At 53.4% G+C, this 27282-nt stretch overlaps 1 long non-coding RNA gene across 1 annotated transcript in view; it reads left to right on the forward strand.

Moving 5' to 3' along the window:
• The first annotated feature begins 2688 nt into the window (after window positions 1-2688).
• Window positions 2689-27282, forward strand: part of LOC133761571 (uncharacterized) — a 130556-nt gene continuing 105962 nt past the window's right edge. The window contains exon 1 of the long non-coding RNA XR_009866185.1: window positions 2689-2750. This is a non-coding gene — a long non-coding RNA (uncharacterized LOC133761571). The remainder of the gene's footprint in view (window positions 2751-27282) is intronic.

The raw sequence follows: 27282 nt of genomic DNA on the forward strand, positions 1-27282 counted from the left end.
CAGGGGGGGAAACGCACCAACCTTTCACGCCCAGTCCCCGGGGATGGGGGGAGCGCACGGGCGTGCTGGGGGCGGCCGGTAAGAAGTTGTATTACAACCGGGCCCCCTCGCCCCGGGCTCCCCGCCCCCACCCTGGAGCCAGGCCTCGGGCGGTCGCGGGGAGCACGGGTGCGGGAGGCTCCGGCTCCCCCGGGGTCCTCCAGCGCGGGGCGCTCTCGGGCGCGCAGGCCGGGCGCAGGACTTTCCCAGCGATCCGGGCCATATTTAATAAGGGTCGTTTATCACCGAGGCGCCTGGAAGGGTCGCCTCCAGCCCTGCGCCCATTAGAAAGGCGGAGGTGACATTTAGACTCCGTTTTCAAGGATCGCGGGGGGACCGCATTGAAAAGGCGACTCGTTTGTCTTAGGAGCCTGGACACAACCCCCTTCTCGCTCCTTTTGACCACATGGCATAACTCAAAAACAATAGTTCAAAAGTGAAATGGCATCGTGGTGTTCACTCGGAGACAGGCCCCCATCCAGCACGAGAGAAAGGCGGTAGTCCTCAAGACAATGTCCTTTTTGTGTCGGCTCTGTCGCGAGGATTGTGTTGTTTGCTTTGGAGGCTGCGCCTGTTAGATTTCCCTCAAAGTGCCTGTGTTAAACAAGAGTTATAAGTCATCCAAAACAACAAACATTTTGATTTTCTTTGCCTAAAGGGCTTTTCCCTGGCTATGGGCACCGTGAAAAAATAATGTTCTTCCTGAGAAAGGAACACCAGTAGTAGCATTACAAGCGGGCGCATTAAATATTGAATGACACGGGGAAAAAGAACTTGTCGAGGGGCACTCAGCCTTAAAGTCTTTCTTCAACTTTGTCCTCGGTGGCTGCCGGACTATTTAAGATGGTATTAATTAAGGCGGCTTCGGATGCCGCCGAGCCGGCCGGCCCCTGGGCCGCGCTCGGTCAATGGGCCTGTGTCCCCGCGCTGCGCTCACGCGTTGGCTGCGCCCAGTGCAAATGTCACTTCTCATTTGCAGGCTGGCGAGAAGGGCCCATCCCGCAGGAAGGGCAGCGGGGATGCCGTCAGCAGCAGGCGTTAAAGGAATACGAGGGACTGGGGAGAGGGGAGGCGAGACGGGAACAAAATGCGAACAGCTGCCCGGGCGGGGGAGGAGAGTGCGCCCGCGCGCCACGCTGCGGGCACGTTTCCGAGAGCGCCGCACGGCAGGCAAGGCCCACGCGGGACCCGCTGGGCTTGAACGCCCCACCCGCTTCCGACGTCCCTGAGTGGGGGAAAAGGAACCCCCCCAAGCACCACAGCCCTGGAAACATTCCTGGGCCTTCTGGCTGGACGTTATTTTACAAAGGGACTCGCTTCTGCAAAGCCAGACAAAAGCCCGGTGCAAACAGACTTCTTTACCGACTTCCTCCCCCCCACCCCTACCCCCGCCCACTCGGCCCAGATCCCAAAGCCCAAAGGACCTCAGCTAGGGATCTCCAGATCCGATTTTACAAATGGGAAACTGAGACCTCAGGCAAGACTCAAAGAACAGTTTTTGTCAACATTCCCCAAGGAGCCAGAGGTTGAGACCCACGTGGAGAGCAAAGGCCCCGGGCAGGCGTGGACTTTTGCTTAAGGTCGCCAATAACGAAGTCAGAATACCCTCCACTTTCCCCCAGTGGCAAGTGTTTGATTCAAAACGAAATGGAAATTGGTTTCAGCAGTTGGAAACTCCCAACTTCTTATATGTGTACCAAACAACTCATTGCCAATTAACTGTGGCGTACATGGAACGCATGCTTTAAGAAACTGTTAACTAGCAATTCTTGATGAAGAGACAAGGCTTGGCTGGGTGCGGGTGGGGCCGCAGATTGATGTTTGCATGCAGAACCTCCACGGGGAGGGGGCCCGGTCTCCCGGTGCGGAGTTCCAGCTGCACTCATTTCTTTTGCGAGGACCTTTGCCGGTGGGGGAGACGCCACAAACCCTCTTCCCTCCCTGCGTGATTTGGCCCCTAACTGTCGGGTACAGAGGGGATGAGCTCCCTGAAGCCTAGATCCACCTGCAATGTCTGATTCTCCATCTTGGGACGTGTCCCCTCCGACCTTTGGGGTGCGGGGAGGTCACATTTCCCACCCAGAGTCACGCAGCGGGGGTAGTCCCAACGGGTGCTGCACAGGCTGTGTGGTGTCTGCAAGCGGCGGGGATCAGCCTGGGATCTTGGGCCCCACTGGGACTGAGAGGCGTCTCTCTAGGGCCGGGGAACGCACAGGCGAAGAGGTCGGGGAGACACTCTTCCATTTCCCTAGCAGGTCGCCCGCAAAAGCTAAGCCCGGAGCTCCCAAGCCCAGCCTCCCTCCTGACTGATGGTTGTACCTCTTTCTCCACTCTGTTCACTCTACTTTTTTGGGGGTGGGGGGGGGGACAGGCCCCAGGCCAGAGGAAGGTATACAGAAAGATGGCCTTTTGGCCCGGAAAGCACGCGCGCGCGCGCACACACACGCACAACTGAGCTCCCCAGCCCCGCCCCAGCCTGCACTGGGCACACGCTCGGGCTCCAGGCACCTTGCCAGGAGCGCGCGAGCACCCTGCGTGGCACAGTGACTGAAGTTCCTGCACGAAGTGGCGGGGGAGGGGTGGGCGGCCGTGCACGCCGCCGACTGCTGGCCGTGCGCACAAGTTCGGCGCTCAACTTCCCGCTCTTAACGAGACCCAGGATCCCTCCGAGAGGCCCTCGGGAGCCGGCGGCGGGGCTGGGAGCGGAGCGGGTAAGCTGGCCAGCGCGGGGCGCGGGCGGCGGGGCACCAGGGCGCGCCTGGAGGAGGGCTCGAGGGTGCCCGCGGCCGGCCGGGCGCTCCGAGAAGTCAGCGCGAGCAGCTGTGACTTCACCTATTAGCCCCGATGTCTTTCCGAGGAGCCTGGCGGAGTTAAACAGCCCACAATGGGCGCTCTGGGGCGCCTCCGGGCTGACCTCCACCCGGGTTTAATAGTTTCATAGGAACTTCATTAAATCAATTACTTAGTGAGCACATCATCATTTATTTGTAATTAGCAGCGAGGAGCGCGCTCCCTCCTCCCCACCCCCAGCCCGCGGCCCGCGGCCCAGCGGGGTTGGCGAGTTGTGCAAGCACTTTTGTTTGCTCGAGTGTTGACTCCCGGCATTATTCGGCCCGGGTAATCTTTACGTCTTAATCTAGCGTTCAGGGGGCGAAGGGAAAACAAACAGGGCGCAGGCCGAGGGCCAGCCCTGCAGCCGCCCGCGGGACCCGGAGTGCGCGAGGCGCAAATCCGCGGCCGGCGCTCCTCCCCGGCGCAATGGGCGAGGACGCAACTGGGACAGTTGGGGCCAGGGGGTTAAGAGGCAAACCAGGGAGACCCAGAAAGGGGCGCAGAAAGAGGCGAAGAAGGAGCGTCCGGCCTGCAAAGCGAGCACAAAAAGCAGAACCACCTCCAGGCTGGCGCACGTGTGCGGGCGGCGTCGGGGGGGGGGGGGTGCACGTGTGTGTGTGTGTGTGTGTACGTGCGTGCGTGCGCAGGATGCGCGTGAAATCACATGCATTGCAGCTGCTGGGGAGCTGGGAGGAGGGAGGGAGGCGGCTGGCCCGGCTTGTGCGGAGGCAGCTGGCTGGGTGTCGCGCCTTCGAAAGTGCTCTTACGTGGGGGCTGCAGCCCCGGGGCGCAGCTCCGCGGCAGTTTACAAATTTTGAGGAGTGGGGGCAGTTGCTGAAAGCCGGGCCAGGCGTGCGCGCGCGGAGCGCCGCGAGGAGTCGCGATGCCTTGCGAGTGCAGTCATCTCTCCCCACACGCCGCAGCGCCCGCCAGAAATGGTGCGGAGCCCGGGAGCCTCGGCTCATGGAGCCAGGAGTGGGGGCGACTCGCCCCGGAGTCCTTGCCTCGGCCCCGACTTCCGCTCCAAGTTGGAGAAGTCGCTGCGGTGCAGACTGCAGGCAGCCGAGGGAGCGCGGGTGATCCTAGAGGGAACTGCTGCGGGTCGGAAGAAGCCGGGGGATGTGTGCGCCAGGAGTGCGCGCAGGGTTCCGGGGGGGACGGTCCTGGCGTTTGTGTTTTAAGTGGACTGCGAGTCCGTGCGAGTTTTTGCGAGCAGGGTCTTAAGCTTCCCCCCTGATCTTCAGAGCCCGGCCTGGCCTGTGTTGGGTATTTGCGTGGAGGCAGCGCCTGTGCCAGGCCGTGGTAGCCTGGTGGGTGATCTGCCTAGCCGAGGCTTAGGTGCGGACCCGGTGTTGGTGCTCAGTGGGCCCAAGAAGAACCCGATGAGTGGGTCACCAGACAGCAGCTACCCTGAAGTGGAGATGGGGTTCCCAGGCCTGTCCATCCTGTGGCCTGTGTCTCAGTGGCCACTTGTGGGAGGTGGTGGTGCTTTTGGGAGGGGCAGCTTGGCTTCCAGAGGTCCTGACCTAGGCTCCCCAGGGAGGTGTCCAAATCCTCCAGGGTCCTCCGGCCTGCAGCCCTGTGAGCTTCCTGCTTGCCCCTGCCCTACACTCACTCTGTTCTTTTCATCCTCCTGGTTTTTTAAATTTTATTAATTATTATTATTATTTTGCACAATCTGGTCACCTGGGCCTTGATCTCAGGTATCCTTTGCCTGCTGGACACAGGATGAGGAAAGAGGCAGGGGGCAAAAGGGATCTTGTTTCAAAGCCTGCTTTGCCCCAGCCCCCTGGAGTTGCAGAGATCCCACTGGGATGGCTGCTGCTGGTACTCACCCACCCTAGTGGCCTCAGAACTTGGGTCAGCAGGGAAAAACCGGAAATGGATCCAGACAAGCACCATCATCAACCAGCCAGGGGGCTGGCAGTCCTGGAGAAGCGCCTTTTTGAACCTGGAAAAGCACTGTAACTTTGCACCCTCTCTCCGCCGTCCCCCCAGAGTGAGTTCTTGGGGCTGTAGTCAGGTGATCAGGCTTCCAGAAGTAGCAGAAGAAGGGAATGTGTGTGCAGAAAGCAAAGTAGGACTTTCTTCAAAATATCGGGACCTAAACACGAAAGGCAAACATTCTTTAGAGTCTGTTAGCTTATGTTTCTGCTCCAGGGTACAGAATGTGTGTGCATGTTAAAGGTATATTTGATCAGACAAGTCTACACACACACAAACACACACACAGAGATGTTAGCCCACCTAAATCCAGTCTTGCAAATGATCAAGGCCTCCACATCCTGGACCGAACAAAATTTAGGACCTTCTTGAAGAAAGTATGTCTGAGCAAGACTCCATTTAAAATGAAACTAAAGAGTAATTCACCCCTGATGTCTCTCTCCACCCCCCACTCCTCCTCCTCCCTCCTACATTGTTTAATAAAACGGGGATCATTTGGAGAAAGGCAGGCGAGTCCGAGAACCATTTTATGAGCTGGCAGGGAATTTGGTACATGTTTGATTTAGAAAATCTGGATACTGACTGACTACAAAATTTTCTTACTGATCCTCGGACGGTATATCTCTCTCGCCTGGATCTAGATCCTGACCCCACCCCACCCCCACCCCCTTTAATCCATCATCTGGCTCTGTTCATTAACCAGACTCTGTTCTGATTCTGCCTGTTTTGGGCAGCTCTGCCCACATCACTGGGAGCCCTGTGCTCTGTTCCCCAGGCCCTGGCCGGAGCCTCCAGCCTTCATCCCTAGGGGAGTGCTGGAGCTCGCTTCTCTCATCACCAGCTGTAGGATTCCTCCTCCTGACCCGGCTGGGAGAGGGCATGGAACATTCTGGATTCAAGGCTGGTTATAGCCTGTGCCGAGGGACCCCAGACTTCTCAGTGGCCTGGTTTCGGACAATGACGTGGAAGAAAGATTCGAGGGCAGGGTCTATGGGAATCTGTGTCTCCTTTTAAGGGTGAGGGCAAAGGTTTGACTGTGGAGGCCATTTCTTAAACTGACCCCAAAATGCAAGCACTAAAAACCAGTGACCTAGGATGAGTGTCTTGCTCTGCTGATGGAGACTTCTGGGAGGGCACTGACCTCTGCTGAGCCTGTCCCCTATGCTTTCAGATCCAACGGGAGCAGGGCTCCATGCTCCACTCCCATGGATGGATCCAGGCCAGCACTTGCTAGGAGAGAGAATCCAGGGCAGACTCTGCAGTTTCTAGCCTGGCCCCCTCTTAAATCCTTTATCCCCATAAAGCAGAGGGCTGGGTTCAGTTTCCTTGGCTGCAGTTGGAATGATGCCTGTTAGGAAGCAGAGAAAAAACATCGTGAAAAATTTCTTGGTTCCTCATGTCCCCTTCTGAGATGGGAATGGGGCTGTAGTGGGAAGGTGTGCCTGGGTCCCCTGGGTGTCTGGGGTACGGCAGATAGGAGACCTGTGTGTCCTGGGCTGGGCCAGCCAGCAGCCTCACTTGTTGCGGGGCCCCGGTGTCGGGGAGCCCTGCTGGAGAGAGAAGAGGGAGTTGTGGCAAAGCCTGATGCTCAGTTCCACAGTGAGAACTTGCGGTGAGGGTTGGGCTCTTGGCCCAGTGGCCAGACACCCACATTGCACATCAGAGCGTCTGGGTCCCTTCCTGGCTCTGCTCCCGAGGCCAGCTCCTTGCTCATGCACACACCCAAGGAGGCAGCAGTGATGGGTGTTTGCCATCAACATGGAAGACATGGATTCCGGATTCAGCTCCCAAATCTGCCTCGCAAATAAAATACATTTTCAAAATTTTGGCAAAAAATATAAATCTTACTACCTTAACCATGTTTTAAAGATTTATTTGAGTTATTTGAAAGGCAGAGTGACAGAGAGAAAGGGAGAGACAGAGATCTTCTATCCATTGATTTCACTCCCTAAATGGCTGCAATGCCTAGGCCTGGGCCAGTCCGAAGCTAGCAGCCTGGAACTCCACCTGGGTCTCCTACGTGGATGGCAGGGGCCCAGGCACTTGGGCCACCTTCTGCTGCTTTTCCCAGACCATTAGCAGGGCTCTGGATTGGAAGCAGGCTGCTGCGACTGGAGCCAGCATTTTATGTGATGCCCATGTCACAGGTAGCGGTTTAACCCACTGAGCCATGTCAGCCCCTACCTTCACCATTTTTAAGAGTGCAGTTCAAACCGGCGCTGCGGCTCACTAGGCTAATCCTCCGCCTTGCGGTGCTGGCACACCAGGTTCTAGTCCTGGTCGGGGCGCCGGATTCTGTCCCGGTTGCCCCTCTTCCAGGCCAGCTCTCTGCTGTGGCCAGGGAATGCAGTGGAGGATGGCCCATGTGCTTGGGCCCTGCACCCCATGGGAGACCAGGAGAAGCACCTGGCATCCTGCCATCAGATGGGTGAACCAACGGCAAAGGAAGACCTTTCTCTCTCTCTCTCTCTCTGTCCACTCTGCCTGTCAAAAAATAAAAAAAAAAAAATTAAAAAAAAAATGCAGTTCAGTGGTGTGAAATACATTCACGTTCTGGGCAAGTGTCACAACCAGCCTCTCCAGAACTTTTCTGTCTTCTGAAAGCGAATCTCTGTATCCGTTAGTTGCCAGTTAACTGTGGTTCCCCACGCCCTGGCAACCACCCTTCTATAGACTCTGTCTCTGCAGGTGACTTCTGGGGACCCAATAAGTGGAATCGTTCTGTCTCCTCCTTATGTGTCTGTCTTATTCCTCAGCATAATGTCGTCAAGGTGCATCCGTGTGTGTCACCTGCGGCTTATGGCCTTTCAGCACGGTTGAATACTGTTCTGTTGTGTGGATGTTTTGTTGATCCCTTCTGTCAACAGGCACTGCGTTGTTTCTGTCTTTGGCTGCTGTGTCCATGGTGTGCTCACCTGCTCTTTGACGTACATGGGTACCTATGTAATATATTTTTACGAACTGATGTAAAACACTTTAAAGGGGGGGACTCCAGCCAAGAATTTAGAATATCAGATTTCTCCCTTGGAACTGGCTTTCCGCAGCTGGAATGCAAGGGAGAGCCAAACTCTTGACTGCAAGTTCCACGGCTTTCCCATCTGTGTGTGTGCGCACGTGTGCGCATGTGTGTCCAGCTCCGCCCAGGGCTCCTGCTTTAGAGGAACTATTAACACATTAATATTATCAATCACAGGCAGTGCCTGAACCATGAGGGATTTATGAAAACCTCTGAAGCAAGTTGTTTCAAAGCGCTGATTTGTTTTATAGTCAGTGTTACATTTTATGACGGGCTCTTTTGCCAGCAAAATGAATGCATACACATCACGCACAGCTCCGATGGGAGCCGCCGCCCGGTGCTGCCCTGCAAATTTGTGTCCCAGCTCCATCGGGAAGCTTCTGCTGTTTGCGGACAACTCCTGACCCCTGGCTAGGGAAGGGAGCACACACGCCCCCACCCACCCCCGCCTTTACATTTTGAGCTTTGGAAAAACTACAGCTCTTTCTGTCGTTCCGCCTCAAACCGGATCAGGGTCAGAAAGCCAGGGGCTGAAGCAGGTGACGGACAAGCCTCTCCCAGGCCACCTCGGTGTTTGCTGATTTCCCTGTCCCTGGGGTTTTCTGGAGTTTCATGAGGATAGATGGTCTGAGTGGGGATAAAGTTGTCTCAACCCTTCTTGGACAGGTGGTGCCCAAGGAGAGGGCATGGGCGCAACCAAGTATCCCCTCCCATGCCAACATCTCCCCTCCCCCACTCCCAGCATCCGCTGCCAAAGAAGAGTCCAGGGAGAGGCTGCGGGGGCAGGTGGAGGGGACGCGGCACCCCCACACTTGCCTTGCCAGGGTGGGAGATACGGCCCAGAAGGTTCTTTTCTGTGTTCCCAGGGAGCGGGGTTTGTAATATTTTACAGCAGCTGTTTAACATTTCCCTGCCTAGTTATTAAACACGAAAGGGAGTCCATTAAAACGGCGAAGTAAAATGAAATAAAAGGCGTCTTTTCTTTCTGCAAAGAGACAACACCTAATTAAGGAATATTTGGATCCCACAAGAGTGCAGACTCTCACGGGTGACATAAAACTTCTTTAAAATCAGGAGCAAAACTTGGAACACTGGGGCCAGGCCCAAGAGGCAGCTTTAAGACAAAAAGCTGCCTCCCCTTTAGAGGCTGGGCTGGGCTGTTCCTCCCCCCTTTTCCCTCTGCTCCAGTCCTGGGGGAGCGGGACTCAAAAGGCTCCTTTGAGTTAAGCTGTCTGGGCAGGACCAGCCAAGCAGCCGGCCAGCCTCTGCCTCCTGCCAAGAGCCGGGTTCGCCCCAACAGGGCTTCTGACTCCCTCTGAGTCACCTCTGGGCACTTTGTTATTTTTTTTTTTAATGTTTGTTTATTTGATTTTTAGACACTTATTTATTTTCCTCTACTTGAAAGGCAGAGAGAGAGAGAGAGAGAGAGAGAGAGAGAGAGAGAGAGAGATGTCTTCTTTCTACTGGTTCGTTCCCCAAATGCCTGCAGTGTCTGGATTGGGCCAGGCTGAAGCCAGGAACTCTAGCTGGTGTCCCATGTAGGTGGCAGGGACCCAAGTAGTACAGCCCTCCTCTGCCTCCCAGGGTGCACATTTTTTTTTTTAAAGATTTATTTATTTATTTGAAAGAGTTACACAGAGAGGAGAGGCAGAGAGTGAGAGGTCTTCCATCCGATGGTTCACTCTCCAATTGGCTGCAACGGCTGGAGCTGCGCTAATCCGAAGCCAGGAGCCAGGACTTCCTCCGGGTCTCCCATGGGGGTGCAGGGGCCCAAGAACTTGGGCCATCTTCTACTGCTTTCCCAGGCCATAGCAGAGAGCTGGATTGGAAGTGGAGTAGCTGGGTCTTGAACCAGCGCCCATATGGGAATGCCAGCATTGCAGGCGGTGGCTTTACCCACTGCGCCACAGCACCGGCTCTCAGGGTGCACATTAGCAAAGCTGGATTGGCAGTGTGGCGTGTCCTGACTGGATCCCAGGCCTGGATAAGGGATGCAGGGTCCCAAATGGGGACCTAACCTTTCTGTACCACAGTGCCCACCACCCTCCCTCCGAGGGGCATTTGTGAAGTCACCCTCCTGCCGTATCTTCCATCCCTTAACCTCACACAGCCTAGAGGATGGGAACTGCTGGGGGCAGGTGCTGTGGTGTGGAAGGCTAAGCCTCCGCCTGCATGCTGGCATCCCATCTGGGTGCCGGTTCTAGTCCCGGCTTCTCCACTTCTGATCCAGCTCCCTGCTAATGTGCCTGGGAAAGCAGTGGCAGATGCCCCAAGTCCTTGGGCCCCAGGACCCACTTGGGAGACCCAGAGGAAGCTTCTGGCTTTGGCCTAGCCCAGCCCCAGCCGTTACAGCCATTTGGGGAGCAAACCAGGAGATGGGAGATCGATCCCTCCCTCCCTCCCTCTCCGTCTCTCTCTCTCTCTCTCTCTGGCTATTAAATAAATAAATAAATCTTGAAAAAGAGAATGGGACCTTCTTTCTCTTTCTCCTTGGCTGTGGTACCAGAAGCTCTGGATTTCTTCGATTTGATTCCATCTTGAGCCCTGGGTGTGGTTTTCACATTGGAAGCCACCTGGGGTCTTTGTTCTCAGCCACTGTTGGACTAAGAACTCCACCCAGGGGCATCTGCAGGAGCAAAACTTAGTAGGTGTATGGGGCACAGGGCTGTCTGCACCCCGGCAGTGAACCTGCCGCCCAGCCAGCTCTGCAGGGGCCAGGCTGCCTTGGGAATAGAGCCTGTAGCCCAGACTTCTTCCTGTAATAGCTGCTCATTTCATCTGGTACTCCAGTAATTTTTTTTTTTTAAAGGAAAGTATTATTCTTGCTATCTACTCTTTTTTTTTTTTTTTTTTTTGACAGGCAGAGTGGACAGTGAGAGAGAGAGAGACAGAGAGAAAGGTCTTCCTTTGCCATTGGTTCACCCTCCAATGGCTGCCGCGGCCAGCGCGCTGTGACCGGCACACCGCGCTGATCCGAAAGCAGGAGCCAGGTGCTTCTCTTGGTCTCCCATGGGGTGCAGGGCCCAACCACTTGGGCCATCCTCCACTGCACTCCCTGGCCACAGCAGAGAGCTGACCTGGAAGAGGGACAACCGGGACAGGATCCGGTGCCCTGACCAGGGCTAGAACCCGGTGTGCCGGCGCCACTAGGCAGAGGATTAGCCTGTTGAGCCACGGTGCCGGCTGCTATCTACTCTTACAATAGGTCAGAAAAAAAGTTTAGAGGGGCTAGTGTCATGGCTCAGAGGGTTAAGCCACCATCAGCAATGCCAGCATCCGGTATGAATGCTGATTTGACTCCTGACTGCTCCACTCCTGATGCAACTCCCTGCACCTAGAAAAGCATCGGAAGATGGCCCAAAGGCTTGGGCCCCTGCACCCACACGGGAGATATGGATGGAGCTACTGGTTTCAGCCTGGCCATTGCAGCCGTTTAAGGGAGTGAACCAGCAGATGGAAGATATTTCTCTCTCTCCACACACTTCCCTCCCTGCCCCGCCCCCAGCCACATAACTCTACTTTTCACACAAAATTTTAAATTTATTGTTATTTCTTTGAAAGGCAACATGGCAGGGAGCGGGGAGGTGGATCTTCCATCTACTAGTTTGCTTCTCAAAGGCCATCAACAGCCAGGAACGGGCTAGGCCAAAGCCAGAAGTCTGGAACTCAACCCAGGTCTCCCACGTGAGATGGCAGGGACTCAAGTACTTGCATCATTGCTGCTGCCTCCCAGAGTGTGCATTGGCAGGAGGCTGGAGCTGTAAGCCAAGCTGGACTCGAGCCCAGGCCCCAGTCCAGGGATGGGCTGCTTAACCTCTGAGCCAACGCAGGAATTCCTAGTAACAGCTCGCCCCACCCAGACTTGCGGTTCTGGACTTTTTGTGCGTAGCCTTGGAAGTCTTAGAGCATTGTCTCCAACATCACAACAGAGGCTGGAGTTGGGCATTTCCCATTTCCAGATCCCTGCTCATAAGGCTTTTAAACAGGGAGGGGAAATCATTTTTTTCCTTTCAAGAGATAAAGAGAAGCTCTTTTGTTGGCATTTCCTTTGGGTGATGGATCTTGTGTGTGGCTTTGCTCTTTAAAAATAAATCTTTGTTCAAGAGACAGCTTGTTCACTCCCCATGTTCCTGGGGGAGAGAGGCCGGGGCTGGAGTGGGCAGAAGCTGGGAGCCAAGAACTCAGCTGGGTCTACACATGGTTGACGGGGACCCAATACTTAGCCATTGCCACTGCCCCTCGGAGTGCCTGTTAGGAGCACACTGGAGTTGAGCTGGAGATCAAAGCCAGGATGGGGGTCATGGGCATCTTGACCTTGAGGCCACATGTCTGTCTCTGGTTTTGCCCTTTTTTTTTTTTTTTTAAGATTTATTTGTTGGGAGCCAGTGCTGTGGCACAGTGGGTCAAGCCTCTGCCTGCAGCACTGCTGTCCTGTATTGGCCCTGGTTCAAGTCCCAGCTGCTCTACTTCCAGACTAGCTCCCTGCTAATGTACCTGGGAAAGCAGTGGAAGATGGCCCAAGGGCTTGGGCTCCTACACCCACATGGGAGATCTGGAAGAAGCTCCTGATTTTGGATCAGTCCAACTCTGGCCATTGTGGACATTTGGGGAGTGAACCAGTGGATAGAAGACCTCTCTCTGCCTCTCAAATAAATAAAACTTTAAAAAAAAGATTTATCTGTTGGGGGTGGCATTGAGGCACAGTGAATTAGCAGAGTTAATGGCCACCTACGATGTCAGTATCCCATATGGGCACAGGTTAGAGTCCTGGCTGCTCCACTTCTGATCCAGCTCCCTACTAATGGCCTGAGAAGGCAGTGGAAGCTGGCCCAAGTGCTTGGGTCCCAGCCACCCTTGTGAGAGACCCAGAGGAAGCTGTTGGCTCCTGGCTTCAGCCTGGTCCAGACCCGGCTCTTGTGGCTACTTGGGGAATGAACCAGCAGATGGAAGATATTTATCTTAAAAAAAAAAAAAAAAAGCTTTACTTATTTATTTGAGAGTTAAAGAAAGAAGAGACACAGAGAGAGGTCTTCCATCTGCTGGTTCACTCCCCAGATGACTGCAACAGCTGGGGCTGGGCCACCCAAATGGAGGAGCCTGGAACTCCAGCTGGGTCTCCCAGGTGGGTGGTAGGGGCCCAAGCACTTGGGCCATGTTCCTCTGCTTTTCCATGCACATTAGCAGGGAGCTGGATTGGAAGTGGACCAGCCGGGACTCGAACCTGCGCCCATGTGGGATGCCAGCTCTTCTGGTTCCCATTTAACTCTCTATGCCACAAATGCTGGCTCCTGACTTTGCTTTTGAAGATCCTTCTCTCTGTGTTTGTCTCTCCCTGTTGCTCTGCCTTTTGAATAAACAAATAGTTTAAAAAAAAAAAAAGCCTCCAGGTTGCCAATATCGGGTGAGAGACAAAGTCACCTGCGATTGTGCAGCCCTGAGTGGGGACCAGGCGCTGGCCGGTGTTCCTGGGGTGCCGTGTAGAAGCTGCAGCGTGGTTCAGGGTGAGATTGCAAGAGAGAGGCTGGACTCAGGCCATCTGAGTAGTCAGATGTTATAGGTGGAGGTGATGAACAACCAAAGGCAGGTGCTAAGGATGTGGTTTGAGTGTGACCTCCAGGGATCGATGTGCTGAAGGCGTGGTTCCCAGTGTGGGGATGTTGCGAGGTGGTGGACTGCCTTCAGAAGAGGCTAATGTAGTTCTCAGGGACCCTGGGTAGTTCCTGAGAGAAGGTTGTTAGAAAGCGGGGAGCCTGGCGCCTCCCTCTCTCCAGCTCCTGTCTCACCCTGGGATCTCTCCCTCCCCACCATGTTCCCGCTGTGTGATGATGGCTACCATGAGGTCCCCAGCACAGCTGAACTGATGCTGGCACAATGCCCTTGAACCTCAGAACCATGAGCTAAGTGAACCTCTTTTCATTATAAAATACCCAGCCTGCGATATTTTGTTACAGTGATAAAAAATGGAACTATGCAGAGAGAGGAAATTAGGGCATGGAATTATGTAATTTAACTGGGGGGGCTGGGTTGTCATGATGTTGTACTGGGGCAAGAGTGGCAGCAGGGAGTCCTGGGAACAGGGCCCCTACAGAGGTCCTGGTGATGGGGTGTGTTTTGGACAACTGGTTGACCACACTGGCTGAGGCTGCAGTGGGACGTGAGACAGAGAAGGCTCAAGGAAATGATTTGACTCCAGCCGACGGGGGGAAGGAGGTAGCAGGGCCGGTAGTGAGGGCAGGAGCTGGTTTGGGGCACAAAGTCGTTTCTCTGGAGGTGCCAGGCAGACAGGAGGATGTCTGGGGACCCGAGGAGCGTGGAGATTTGGAAGCGTTGGGGGCATACTGGTCCCTTTCGGAACTGGAAGCCACAAGAGAGGAGATCATTTGTGGGTGAAGCAGCCAAGAAGCAAGCCCTGGAGCCAGGAGGAGGAGCTCTGTGCCAGGTGCGGGTGTGGGAGTGGGTGGTGTCACGAGGTCCAGGTGCGCAGGTCGGCTGAGTGCTCACGTGCGTGGGTGACACAGAGCTCGCTGCTGGCTTCCACGTGGACAGTGTCTGTTGATGGGCGGGGGTGCTCGGCTGCCTGGGCGGGGGGGAGGGGAAGGAAGAGTGCAAGGGGCGGAAGCAAGTAGGCGCAGCATGGCAGCAGGAGCTGCTGTCCCAGGCGGTCTAGTGGGGAGGGACAGGTGGAGACGGGGTGGGGGTTGGGGGGGAGAGAGAACACAATGTAGGAGTGAAGTCCTTGGGCAAGGCAGGGCCAGAGTCCAAGCTAGGAACCAGGGTTTTCTCATTGTTTTTGTTGTGGTCAACTCTACCCAACATGAAATGTGTCTTCTAACTCTTAAAATGTAGAATTCAGTGCATGAATTGCACCCACAGTCTAACCACTCAGTGCTATTTTCAAAGCTTTCCCCTTACCCCAGACCAAACTCTGGCACCATTAAGCAGGAGTTGCCCCATTCCCGTACCCTTCAGGGAGCTTCTGAGTGCTGGAAGGGCAGGGCGGGGGGGGGGGGGGGGGCCTGGAGGAAGTGTGAAGAGGCCCAAAGTGAAGAATGCAGGGAGATATCAGGGCTTCACGGTGTTCCCGGAAAACTTGCGTGCTGGTTGTTTATGGGTTTAAACGTGTTTGCTAATTTTTTTAAAAAGACATTTTAATAGAAAGCTTTATTTAATAAATTTCATAAGTACAATGTTGGATTACAGTGGTTCTTCCCCCCATACCTGCCCTCCCACTCCCAAACTGTCCCACCTCCTGCTCCCTCTCTCATCCCATACTTCATTAAGATTCATTTTTAATTATCTTTATATGCAGAAGATCAAATCTATACTAAGTAAAGATTTCAACAGTTTGCACCCACACAGACACACAAAGTATAAAGTACTGTTTGAAGACTAGTTTCACTGTTAATTCTCATAGTACTACACATTAAGGACAGAGATCCTACATGAGGAGCAAGTGCACAGTGACTCCTGTTGTTGATTTAACAATAGAAACTCTTATTTATGACATCAGTGATCACCCGAGGCTCTTATCATGAGCTGCTAAGGCTATGGAAGCTTCTTGAGTTCGCCAACTCTGATATTATTTAGACAGGGCCATAATTAAAGTGGAAGTTCTCTCCTCCCTTCAGAGGAAGGTACCTCTTTCTTTGATGGCCTGTTCTTTCCACCAGGATCTCACTCAAGAGATCTTTCATGTAGGTCATTTTTTGCCACAGTGTCTTGGCTTTCCATGCCTGAAATGCTCTCATGGGTTTTTTAGCCAGATTTGAATGCCTAAAGGGCTGATTCTGAGGCCAGAGTGCTATTTAGGACATTTGTCATTCTATGGGTCTGCTGTGTGACCCCCTTCCCATGTTGGATCGTTCTTTCCTAAAAAAGACTTATTTGAAGAGTTACAGAGAGAGGTAGAGACAGAGAGAGAGGTCTTCCATCTTTTGGTTCACTCTCCAGTGGCTGCAATGGCTAGAGTTGAGCTGATCAGGAGTCAGGAGCTTCTTCCGGGTCTCCCACACAGGTGCAGGGGCCCAAGCACTTGGGCCATCCTCTGCTGCTTTCCCAGGTGCATTAACAGGGAGCTGGATCGGAAGTAGAGCAGCCATAACTCGAACCAGAGCCCATAGGGGATGCTGTCATTGCAGGCAGTAGCTCTACCTGCTACACCACAGGGCCAGCTCCTTGAAATGTTTTTTAACTTTTGAAAAAATTGTGGTAAAATAGACATGCCATGGCCCATGTTCAGTGTTGTCAAGTGTACAATCGAGTGGCATTGAGTCCTTTCACGCTGTTCTACAACTGTCACCACCATCTGTCTCTCGAACTTTCTCAAACCCTGAACAGAAACTCTGCTCCCACTAAGCAGACTCCTACTCTCCCTCCCCAGCCCCTGCAACCCCAGGCTGCACCCCTTGTTTGGGTGCAGGCATGGGATGAGTGTTGGTGTGAAGGGAGCCAGGATCTTAAAAAAAAAAAAAAGATTTATTTTGTTTATTTGAAACGCAGAGTTAGAGAGGGAGAGAGAGGTCTTCCATCTGCTGGTTCACTCCCCAGATGGCTGTTAATAGCCAGAGCTGCTGGGCCAGACCAAAGCCAGTAGCCCAGAGTTTCTTCCAGGTCCCCCACATGGGTGCAGGGGCCCAAGCACTTAGGCCACCCTCAGCTGCTTTCCCAGCCATTTTAGCAGGGTGGTGGGTTGGAAGTGGAGCAGCCAGGACTTGAACCGGTGCCCATATAGGATGCCGGAGTTGCAGGCAGAGGCTTAAACTGCCATGCCACAATGCTGCCCCCTCACCCCTCCCCCAGCCAGGCTCTTAAGGGGTGCTGTGAGCTAGCAATCACGTGGTGCTGGATCCTGTGACAGGGCTCTGTGAGCAGTGGAGGTCCCTGGGGTGCCGATGGGTGCCTTTGGAATCCTGAAGGTGCCGATGTCTCGGGCTCTTGCCTTCTCCTGATGCCCGGGTGGCAGGAATCCAAACTCAGCACAAATCTGATAACGACTCTGCCCAGGGCCTCAAATGACCGCTGGAGTCATGGGCACTCCCTCCTCCCCTGTGTGCCAGGGGGCTGAGGACCCCCTCCCCATGCCCGGGCCCTCGTTAGGGCAGAAGGAGAGGCATATGGTGTTTTATACAGGAAGGAGTGCACTTGCTATGAATAGCCTCGCTCTGCGAACAGATGATCACACTTGATCGCATCACACAATATGGGCCTTCTCTCCGTGTGAACACGCCCAAAGCTGCAGAAACTTGCTAACGTCTTCCTCGAGGGCTGCGTGCCTTCAACCCTGCTGTGCCCTGCGGAGCTGACGTGGAGGTGGGCAGAGGTGGGAAGCCCCTCTGGGCCTCTTCGCTGCCTTTCCTCCTCCGTGGCGAGTTCCTGTGTTACTAATGAAACCGTCTCTTTCTCTGGCAATCGGGCGTTCTGGCTTTGTGCATGAGTGTCACACGCGTGAGCACACCTCCTACAGTTAGCACAGGGGCAGGCACCTGGCTCAGCAATGAAGTTGCCCCTTGGGACCCCTCGTCCTGCATTGGAGTGCTGTGTTTGAGTCTCTGCTCCTCTTCTGACCCAGCTCCCTGCTAATGTGCACCATGGGAGGCAGCAGGTGATGGCTCAAGTCCTTGGGTCCCTGCCTCTCACGTAGGAGACCCAGATAGAGTTCCAGGCTCCTGATTAAAGCTTGGCTCAGCCTTCACTGCTGTGGCCTTTTGGGGAGTGAACCAGTGGATGGAAGGAATCTGTCTGTCTTGCTGTGGTTTATTTATTTATTTATTTATTTACGAGGCAGAGTTAGGGAGAAAGAGAGATCTTACATCCACTGATTGACTCCCCTAATGGCCACAACAGCTGGGGATATCCGCAGCCAGGAACTACATCCAGGTGTTCCATGTGGTTGACTGGGGTCCAGTCACCGGGGCCATCATCTGCCGCTTTCCCAGGCACATTAGCAGGAAGCTGGATTGGAAGCAGAGCAGCCGGGACAGGAACAGCATTCACAGGAGATGCCGGCATCAAAGGCGGCAGCGTAACCTCCTGTGCTCTAACGCTGGTCCCTGCTGTGCCTTTCAGATAAGGAAAAATAAATGTCATCTTGGTACAAGCAGTTTTGAAATCACATACATGTGGCCGCGACAGTCAGGGCTGCTTCAGGCCACTGTCAGAAGCCCAGATCTCCACCTGAGTCTCCCGCAGCGAGGGCTGGGCCCAAGCACTTGGCCATCTTCCACCACTTTCCCGCATCAGCAGGCAGCAGGATCAGAAGAGGACTGCCAGGACTTGATCCTGAGCCGGCCCAGATTTAGATTTTTTTTTTTAACTGGAGGCCAGTGCCGTGGCGCACTAGGTTGGTTAATCCTCTGCCTGCGGCGCTGGCATCCCATAAGGGCACTGGGTTCTAGTCCTGGTTGCTCCTCTTCCAGTCCAGCTCTCTGCTATTTCCCAGGAGGGCAGTGGAGGACGGCCCAAGTGCTTGGGCCCTGCACCTGCATGGGAGACCAGGAGGAAGCACCTGGATCCTGGCTTTGGATCGGCGCAGCGCTGGCTGTTGCTGCCATTTGGGGGGGTGAACCAACGGAAGGAAGACCTTTTTCTTTCTGTCTCTCTCTCACTGTCTGTAACTCTACCTGTCAAATAAATAAATAAATAAGTAATCTTAAAAAAAAATTTAACTTGAGGGGCCAGTGCTGTGGTGTGGCGGGTAAAGCGGCCACCTGCGGAACCGGCATCCCATATGGGCATCAGTTCTAGTCCTGGCTGCTCTACTTCCAATCCAGCTCTCTGCTATGGCCTGGGAAAACAGTGGAGGATGGCTCAAGCCCTTGGGCCCCTGAACTCACGTGGGAGACCCGGAGGAGGCTCCTGGCTCCTGGCTCTTGGCTTTGGATCGGTGCAGCTCCAACTGTTGCAGCCAGCTGGGGAGTGAACCAGCGGATGGAAGACCTCTCTCTCTCTCTCTGCCTCTGTCTCTCTGTGTAACTCTGACTTTCAAATAAATAAATAAATCTTTAAAAACACTTTTACTTGAAATACAAAAAAGAAACATCATCCACCCTCTGGTTTTACTTCCCAAATGCCCACAACAGTCTGGAGCTAGGAACTCAATCCAGGTCTCCCGTGTGGGGTAGGGATACAAGCACCTTGGCCATCACCTACTATTTCCCAGCTGGTATCAGGATTGAAGTAGGGACTGGAACCCAGGCACTCTGGCAGGGGTAAGGTTATCTCAAGAGACATTTAACCACTAGGCCCAACCCCTGCTCCTCCACCAGAGTCTCAACCGCTGGCCAAATACCTGCCTCTGGTGAACTCCTGAAAGGCTGCTAGTGCCATTGAGGCCCTGGATTCCTTATTTTATTTAACTTGAACTTAAATGGCCACGTTGGGGCTGGTGTTGCGGTGTAGTGGGTTAAGCTACAACTTGGCATGCTGGCGTCCCATATGGGTGCCTTTGAGTCTCTGCTTCTGATCTGGCTTCCTGTAGCGCACCTGGGAAAGCAGTGGAAGATGGCTCAAGTACCCATGTGGGAGAGCAGATGGAGTACCTGGCTACTGGCTTCGTCTTGGCTCAACCTCAACTGTTGGAGCCATTTGGAGAGTGAACCAGTAGATGGAAGATCAATCAATCTCTCTCTCTGTCATATAAATAAATCTTTTTATATATTAAAAAAATGGCCACATGTGGCTGGCAGCTGCCCTATTGGACAGCACAGCTTGCAGAAGTAGCGCCAACTTGTGAGCACAAACTCTTCAATGAATGCAATTTCAATTAAACTCGCTCAGTGTCTAAGTTGTTACACTGTCCTTGGTTGTCAGTGGTAGGCGGCTTAGCCTCCAGGCCTGCGCAGGAGTGAGTTTGTAAGTCTTGGTGGTGAGCCCTGGAGGGCTGGCCTGGCAGCCAGGGAGGCTTGGCCAGGGCTCCCCCTCAGGCCCCAGCTCTGCCAACCTCAGGGTGGCCTCCTCCTCGGAGCTGCGAGATGGCTGCTGACTTCCCGGCACCAACTTCTGGCAGAAAAGTAGGAAGAAAGGAGACGGAGAAAGAGCAAAGGGCAAACAAGGTTCTCCCGAGGCCAAGTGATGCATCTCCCGTGACAGAGAATCTGGCCGAAGACACCCCAGTTCCGAAGGTCACTGTGTTACTTCCCTTCACCCTGACAATCCCGCTGTGAGGACTCGGGCCCCAGTGACACTGGGCATAAACAAAAAATGACTGCTGCACACTGTGGCAGTATTTATGATCGTTAACACAGCTGTTCAGGGTTTGTTGTGATGAGAATAATGTCTATGACAGGATGAAAAGAAATCCCCCCTCCCTTCTCTGTGACAAGGGGCAATGTCTAGAAGCTTTCTTTTTTCATTTAATAATTTAAAAACAGACTTTAGGGCCGGTGCTGTGGCGTAGCAGGTTAAGCTGCCACCTGGCGATGCCCATATCCCCTGTGGATGCCTGTTTGAGTCCCGGCTGCTCCACTTCCCATCCAGCTCCCTGCTAAAGGCCTGGGAAAGCTGTGGAAGATGGCCCAGGACCCAGATGGAGCTCCTGGCTTCAGCCTGGCCCAGCCCTGGCTGTTGCAGCCATCTGGGGAGTGAACCAGTGGATGGAAGACCTCTCTCTCTGTCTCTTTCTAGCTCTGACTTTCAAATAAGTAAATACATCTTTTCTTAAAAGTAGATTTTATTTAGAGCTGTTTAGGTTCACACAAAGTTTAGCAGCAGGTGCAGAGTTCCCAATACCCCCACTCCCCCACTGGGAACATCCCCTGTGGGGTGCCCACTTGGTATGGCTGAATGAGGCTCCCTTGCTCACTCTTACCACCCAGGGTCAGCTGTGCACTTTCAGGCTCGCTCCAGGCACCGTGTGTTCCGTGGGTCTGGATAGCTGTAGAACGCACCCGAGCCGTGACAGTGTCTTTGCCCCACTCTGAAAAATCCTCTGTATTCTGCCTCACCAGCCTCTCCTCCCCGCACCCCACGGCAACCACTGATCTGGAGACACACCTGGGCATGGAGGTGCTCCCTGTCCTAGAAGGCACAGAGCAGTGGCCCACACCCCCAAGAGTTATTAGCCCCAAATAGCAGCAGCACCAAGGCTGAGAAGTCCTGCTGCAGGGAGAAATGGGGATCTCTCTGATTGGTCACTGTAGAGTACTTAGTAGCTGCTCAATAAACATCCTTTAGGTAGGGAATGAGGAATCAGGAAAGAAGTGTTTGAGTAACAGAGTTGAATGTCAAGTTTACCTAACACAGAGAAGGGCGGAGGGAAGTTAAGTTCCTGTTCTGAAGGTACCTAGTTTGGTAGGGTGGGCAGATAAGGAGGGGATACCTGGGCTAGGAGAAAGTCATTTTCTTTCATTGCAAGGGCGTTAGATATGCGCATGGGCGTTAGATATGCACATGGACGTTAGGTATGCGATAGGGTTGTGCAGGTATGCACATTAGGTGTCAGTGGCTGGGTCTGTATTGTTTGGAAGAAAGAGGAAATGGGGAGTGTTTAGCATAAAAGCAACACATTTTGGCCCTTTTCTCCCTGGTTTTACGAGGCAGAAATGAAGAACGGCCAGGAGTGGCCAACAACTAAACAACTGGAAAGTGTGGGTTAGTCCTCAGAGAGGTTTTAACACAGGATATTGAAGAACCGAGAGGAAGATAACAGAAGGGAGACTTGGAATTCTTTGAAAGAAAGCAGAGACAAGAGAGTCAAACACAATGAAGGTAGGAATTAGGAATTTCAAAAGGGAAACTGGCCCACATTTCCTGGGTTTGACTCTTGCATATCAAACGGGAGCCCAACACAGATAATGCTTGTAGCTGAGTGCTACCAGCAGCTGTGGTGACACCAGGGGATGTGCTGTGGCAACCACCAGCCCATGGGGCCCCTGTTTCCTTTCAGTCTGTGTAGCACCAGACTCACTCGGACAAGGGCAAGGTTTTTGTTTTTTGTTTTGTTTTGTTTCCTTTTCTGTATTTTGAAGTTGGCCCATGAGGCTGGTATTCCAAACTTTGACAATTTGAGTTCTTCTTAGACCTACAGGTGACTTCCACACACAGTCACAGCAGGCACAAGAACACGGGGTAGTTCAAGTTCATGCCAAGAGGAGGAAAAGTCCGCCTGATCGCAGGGAATCCCAGGTTAGCAAAGGCGGCTCCATGCAGGTGAGCTGTGTGAACCACACGCTCTCTTTTTAATAGATCCACCCAGAGTTCCGGGAGCACTGAGAATGGGGCGAGTGCCCAGAGAAAGCTTCGGAGAGCAGGTGGATTTTAGGTTGGCTCTTAGAGGTTGAAGGAAAATAGCAGCAGTGAGAGCAGGGGCCATGTTCCGGGCATAAGGTGCACAGGAAAGCCCAGGGGTTGTAAATGAACACGGGATAAAAAGTTCAAGGGCATCAGGGAGCTGGAGGGAGGTCCAATGGGGCAGGAGAAGGAGGTTGGATACTCTTGGTTAAAATGCAGAGCTGACAGGCAAGGATGCACAACTCCAGGGGGCGCTGTTCGTGGCACACTCTCAGCCTGGATGGCGGCACCCACTGGCTCAGCTGATCGATGAATGATGACTGCTGGAAAAGATATTAGAAGCTCTGGGTATTTTTTCTTCTTTAATTCTCATAAGTACAGCACACATTACAAACGGGCCCTTTTCATGCCCATTTACAGGTGAGAAGACTGAGGTACTCAAAAGCAACATGTATGGTTTTCAAGTGGTGGCACTGGGGTTTTAATCCAGGCAGTCTGCCTTTAGACCAGACCCCAACACGGTGTGTTCCCAACTTCTGTCACCTTGGGCACTCGCAGGAAATGACCACCCTGCACAGAAATTGCAGGCATTCCTGAGTCACCACAATGGCTGAGGGACGCTCAGGGTCTGGGCACACCTGCGACCCAGTCCTACACCACCCCGGGAAGCGGGTTCATCATCTCAGTCCTGAGGTGTATACTCTGGTCATTTTTCCAGCCAAAGTGTGATTATGATCCCATGAAGCTCTCAAAGGTAGGGCTGTCAGAAAAAATCCTATTAAAGCAGGAATCTGTCCTGAGAGCTGCATCATTAGGCACTGTTGCTGCTGTGTGGACATCGCGGGGTGTGCACACACAGACAGGTGTTCCAGCGCACATGACTGCACTTCGGTTCTCGGGAGTTGGCTGTCACTTTCATAGTCTGACAGATTGAGGAAGAACATGGTGGCACCCGGAGGATGGGCTGTGCAGACAGACAAATCAGATCTGTCACGTGCCCTGGATCAAGGTATTTGCTTTTCCAGAGTCTCTTCATTAATACAAACGCGACAATAAATAGTCCCCCAGGGGCTGGCAGTTAAGACGCCTGCGTCCCGCGTTGGACTGCTTGGGTTTGATTCTTGGTCCCGGCTCCTCATTTCATTTTCCCTGGGAGGCGGCAGTGATGGCTTAAGGAATTGAGTTCCTGCCGCCCACGTGGAAGATGGGATTGAGTTCCCCATTTCTAGCTCGTCTCCCTCTTTAGTTCAAATACATAATTTTTTTTTTTGACAAGCAGAGTGGACAGTGAGAGAGACAGAGAGAAAGGTCTTCCTTTACCACTGGTTCACCCTCCAATGGCCGCGGCGGCCGGCGCAACGTGCTGATCCAAAGCCAGGAGCCAGGTGCTTCCTCCTGGTCTCCCATGCGGGTGCAGGGCCCAAGGACTTGGGCCATCCTCCACTGCACTCCCAGGCCACAGCAGAGAGCTGGCCCAGAAGAGGGGCAACCGGGATAGAATCCGGCGCCCCGACCAGGACTAGAACCCGGTGTGCCGGCGCCGCAAGGTGGAGGATTAGCCTGTTAAGCCACGGCGCCGGCCATCAAATAAATAATTTTTAAAGATAGCCACTTCCTAGATTTTTTTTAAAAGTTATTTATTGCAAAGACACAGAGGGAGGTGCGTGTGCGCACACACACATGCACACACACAGAGTCCACTGGTTCACTCTTCAAATGCCCATGAAGCCAGGGCTGGGCCAGGCCAAAGCCAGGAGCCAGGACCTCCTTTCAGGCCTCCCACATGGGTGGCAGGGACCCAAGTCCTTGGCCCCTTATCTGCTGCCCTTGAGGCGCGTTGGCAGGCAGCTGGATTGGAAGTGGAGGAGCTGGAACTCCCACTGGATTGGAAGTGGAGCAGCCGGGACTCGAACCAGCGCCCATATGTGGCTTTACATCACAGCGCCAGCCCCTCCCATTTCCTGACAGCTGCTTTTTCCTTGTTCACTTGGGGGTCTGAGACCCAGATCAGGCCGAGGTGGGAAAAGGGTGAGCTGGTGATGGGGTGGGGGTGGTGCACAGGCATCCAAACAGTGCCCCTCGTCCATGACCTGTCTCTGTTGTTGGATTTGATCTCTGGTGTTAAGAAGGGTTCATCTGCTCTTTTAAGTAAAAGAGCACAACTTTGGATGGGCAGAAATGCAAGTACTATTCACTGACAGCCGGGCATTTTTCAGATTCTGCAAATACAGTTCCACTTGTTCGTTACTGTTTGCATGGTTCTGGCTGATTTGCAGAATATCGACAGTGAAAGATCCCTTTTCCCTGGCCGGGTTGTGGCATAGCGAGTTATGGTGTCCCATACTGGTGTTGGTTCAAGTCCCGGCTGCTCCACTTCCGATGCAGCTCCCTGCTAATGCACCTGGGAAAGCAGCGGAAAATGGCCCAAGTACTTGGGCCCCTGTACCCACATAGGAGACCCTGATGAACCTCCTGACTCCTGGCTTCAGCCTGGCCCAGCCCTGGCTTTTGCGACCATTTTGGGGAGTGAACCAGTGGGTGAAAGATCTCTTTCTCTGTCACTCTCTCACTCTCAGTAACTCTGATTTGCAAATTTAATAAATCTTTCAAAAAGAAACACAAGAAAGGTCCCCTTTCCTGAAGAAATTGCACCAGGAAGTAGAAATTAGCCTGCGACCAGTACGTCCTGGGGAGGAGGTCCATGCGTCTGGTGGTGGTCTGGCCACAGGGTACCATTTTTATTCTCTCATGGAGTGCTTGTGAGTGCTTGTGAGAGTGAGAGCGAATGAATACAAGTGGGTGTGGAGGTTGGGGTGTGTGTGTGAGAATGAGTGTGAGTGTGTGTGTGAGCCTATGTGTGAATGTGAGAATATGTGTTTGAGAATGGTGGTGAAAATGAGAGTGGAGGGTAGGGTGTAAAAATGAGTGTGTGAGCATGTGTGTGAGAGCTTGTGTGTGTATGTGTGTGAGCATGTGAGAGCATTGTGTGGATGTGTGTGTGAGACTGAATGTGAGCATGTGCGTGTGAGTATGAGAGCATGTGTGTGAGAATGTGTGTATGTGTGTGAAATGAGTGTAAGTATATGTGAAGGTGAGGGAGAATGTGTGTGTATGTGAGCGTGTATGTGTGCTAGTGTGTAAGAGAATGTGGGGGAATGAGTGTGAGCCTGTGTGTGTGTGTGTGTGTGGAGGGTGAGGGGTGCTCATCACCCCAGCATCCTGTCTTCTTCCATGGAAGAGGTGTCCTGAGGGGTTTCGCTGATGGCAGCATTCTGACCGTCCATGACCCCTTTCCCTGGCCACGTGTTGCCCAGGGCCATCACCAGACCCCTGGCCAAAGGATCTGCTTCCCGTTTCGGGAGCCCTGTCTGCGTTTCCATGGGTGGGCTTGTGTTCACGGGGCCTGGTGAGATTGTTCTGGATCCCATACCCTGGCGGTAGACATTGGCTTTCTTCCCAGGAAGACCTCCCCCCCTCCCCGTGCCAGCTCCCACCCCACCCCCACCCCCGGCAGCCTCTGTAGGACTTTGGTCTCCTCCTCACAGCTCCCTTGCATGTGGCTGAAATGCGGGATCTGGGCGGACTCTTGGAAGTTTTCCAGTGACCACACAGTGGTGCGTGTAGCCTTTCCTTTGCTCGCTACTTCCTATGCCCGCCCGAGGGACAATTAATAATAAATCAGTGAAATGTGTTTCAATAATTCTCTTGCTTTAAATTCTCGAAGGCAAGCTCTCGGGAAGCCGAGGAGGCAGCGGCTCAGAATCCCGTCTTCCAGCAGCGTGGTGTTGGCGGGCCCTATTAATAGTCAATGGCATTAGAACTAATGACGGCAGGCTGGGGGCTCTGGGTTCAGGGCACTCTCCGTTCCCCCGGTTCAGATACAGCCTGGACGTGCAGCTGCATGGGTAGGTTAGCTTTGTCCACGATGCGGAATGAGGGGTGCTGGGAGGTAGCGAGCACCTTGGAGCGCCTCCAGTGTTACATGTTTTGTCATTAACACAAGAACGAACAGGGCACAGGAAATGAGCTTGTTGCTTGTTACTGGTCCTGGGTGATTCATGTTTTCACGTGATCGGTTTGTTTGCTAAGCAGGTGTCGTATCTGTGTCTGCCTAGAGAGCTCCCTGGGCTGGTTGCTGGAGTGAACAACCATGTCCGTCTGCCTCTGGGGGCGTGGAGGGGGCATGGTGGGTTCTCATTGGAGGACTGAGGTATCCAAATGATTAGAGCACTCTCAAGGTGCACTTCATAAAGGGAGATTGTTGCGGTGCTCACGCTAGGCGAAACATCCAGTGCACCTGCTATTTGATATAACATACACAGCCTGGGTATGTCTTAGCTAAAATGCCTGGGATTCCGGAAATGGTGTGGAATTTGGGCTTTTCTTCATGTTGGAATATTTGCATATACACAATGAGGTATCTTGGGGATGGACCACAAGACTAATTACAAAATTATATAATTCTCTTCCCTTTGAAGTATATTATTATGGGACAGGCATTTAGCACAGCTGCTAAGATGCCGCTTGGGACACATGTGTCCTGTGTCTGAGTGCCTAGGTTACAGTCCCAGTTCGGCTCCTGATTCCAGCTTCCTGTTAACACACGCTCTGGAGGCAGCACACCTGCCACCCGCGAGGGAGATCCAGATGGAGTTCTGGGCTCCTGGCTTCAGCCTGGCCCAGCCCTGGCTTTTGTGGGCATTTAGGGAGGTTCTCTTCTTTGTCTCTGTCTCTCTAGCTTTCAAACAATTTTTTTTTTTTTAAATACACTATCATGATTAATCCTTATCTAGTTTGCTGTCTGCCAGGCTTTAGACACACATGTGTTGGGTGCTTTAAACAATAGAATGGCTCTTTCCTGAAGCAGCCCCGTTGGTTAGGAGTTCGGCTGTCATTTTACGGTTGAGGAGACAGGCTGAGCTTACGTTGCTCGGCCATAGGATAAGTGGCACAGCTGGGATCTGAACTCGGCTCTGATTCCAGAGCTGCATCCGCGTCACTTCTGATTTCAAGTCTGCAGGTTTGAATGCTTTGTTTTCTCCGTGCGCAGCCTGGCCTTCAAATAACTGTTTCCACATCCCTCCTACGGCCCCTCCCCAGACACCTGCCTGGCTCTCCTTCTGCTCAGAATTTGTGATGGTGGGTACCCGGGGTGACACCCAGGTGGCCTCCCACAGCCCGCCGAGGGTGCCCCCGTCCAAACCAAATGGTGAGATCAAGCCCAC

Source organism: Lepus europaeus, chromosome 6 (assembly GCF_033115175.1).
Source record: "Lepus europaeus isolate LE1 chromosome 6, mLepTim1.pri, whole genome shotgun sequence".
NCBI lineage: Eukaryota > Metazoa > Chordata > Mammalia > Lagomorpha > Leporidae > Lepus > Lepus europaeus.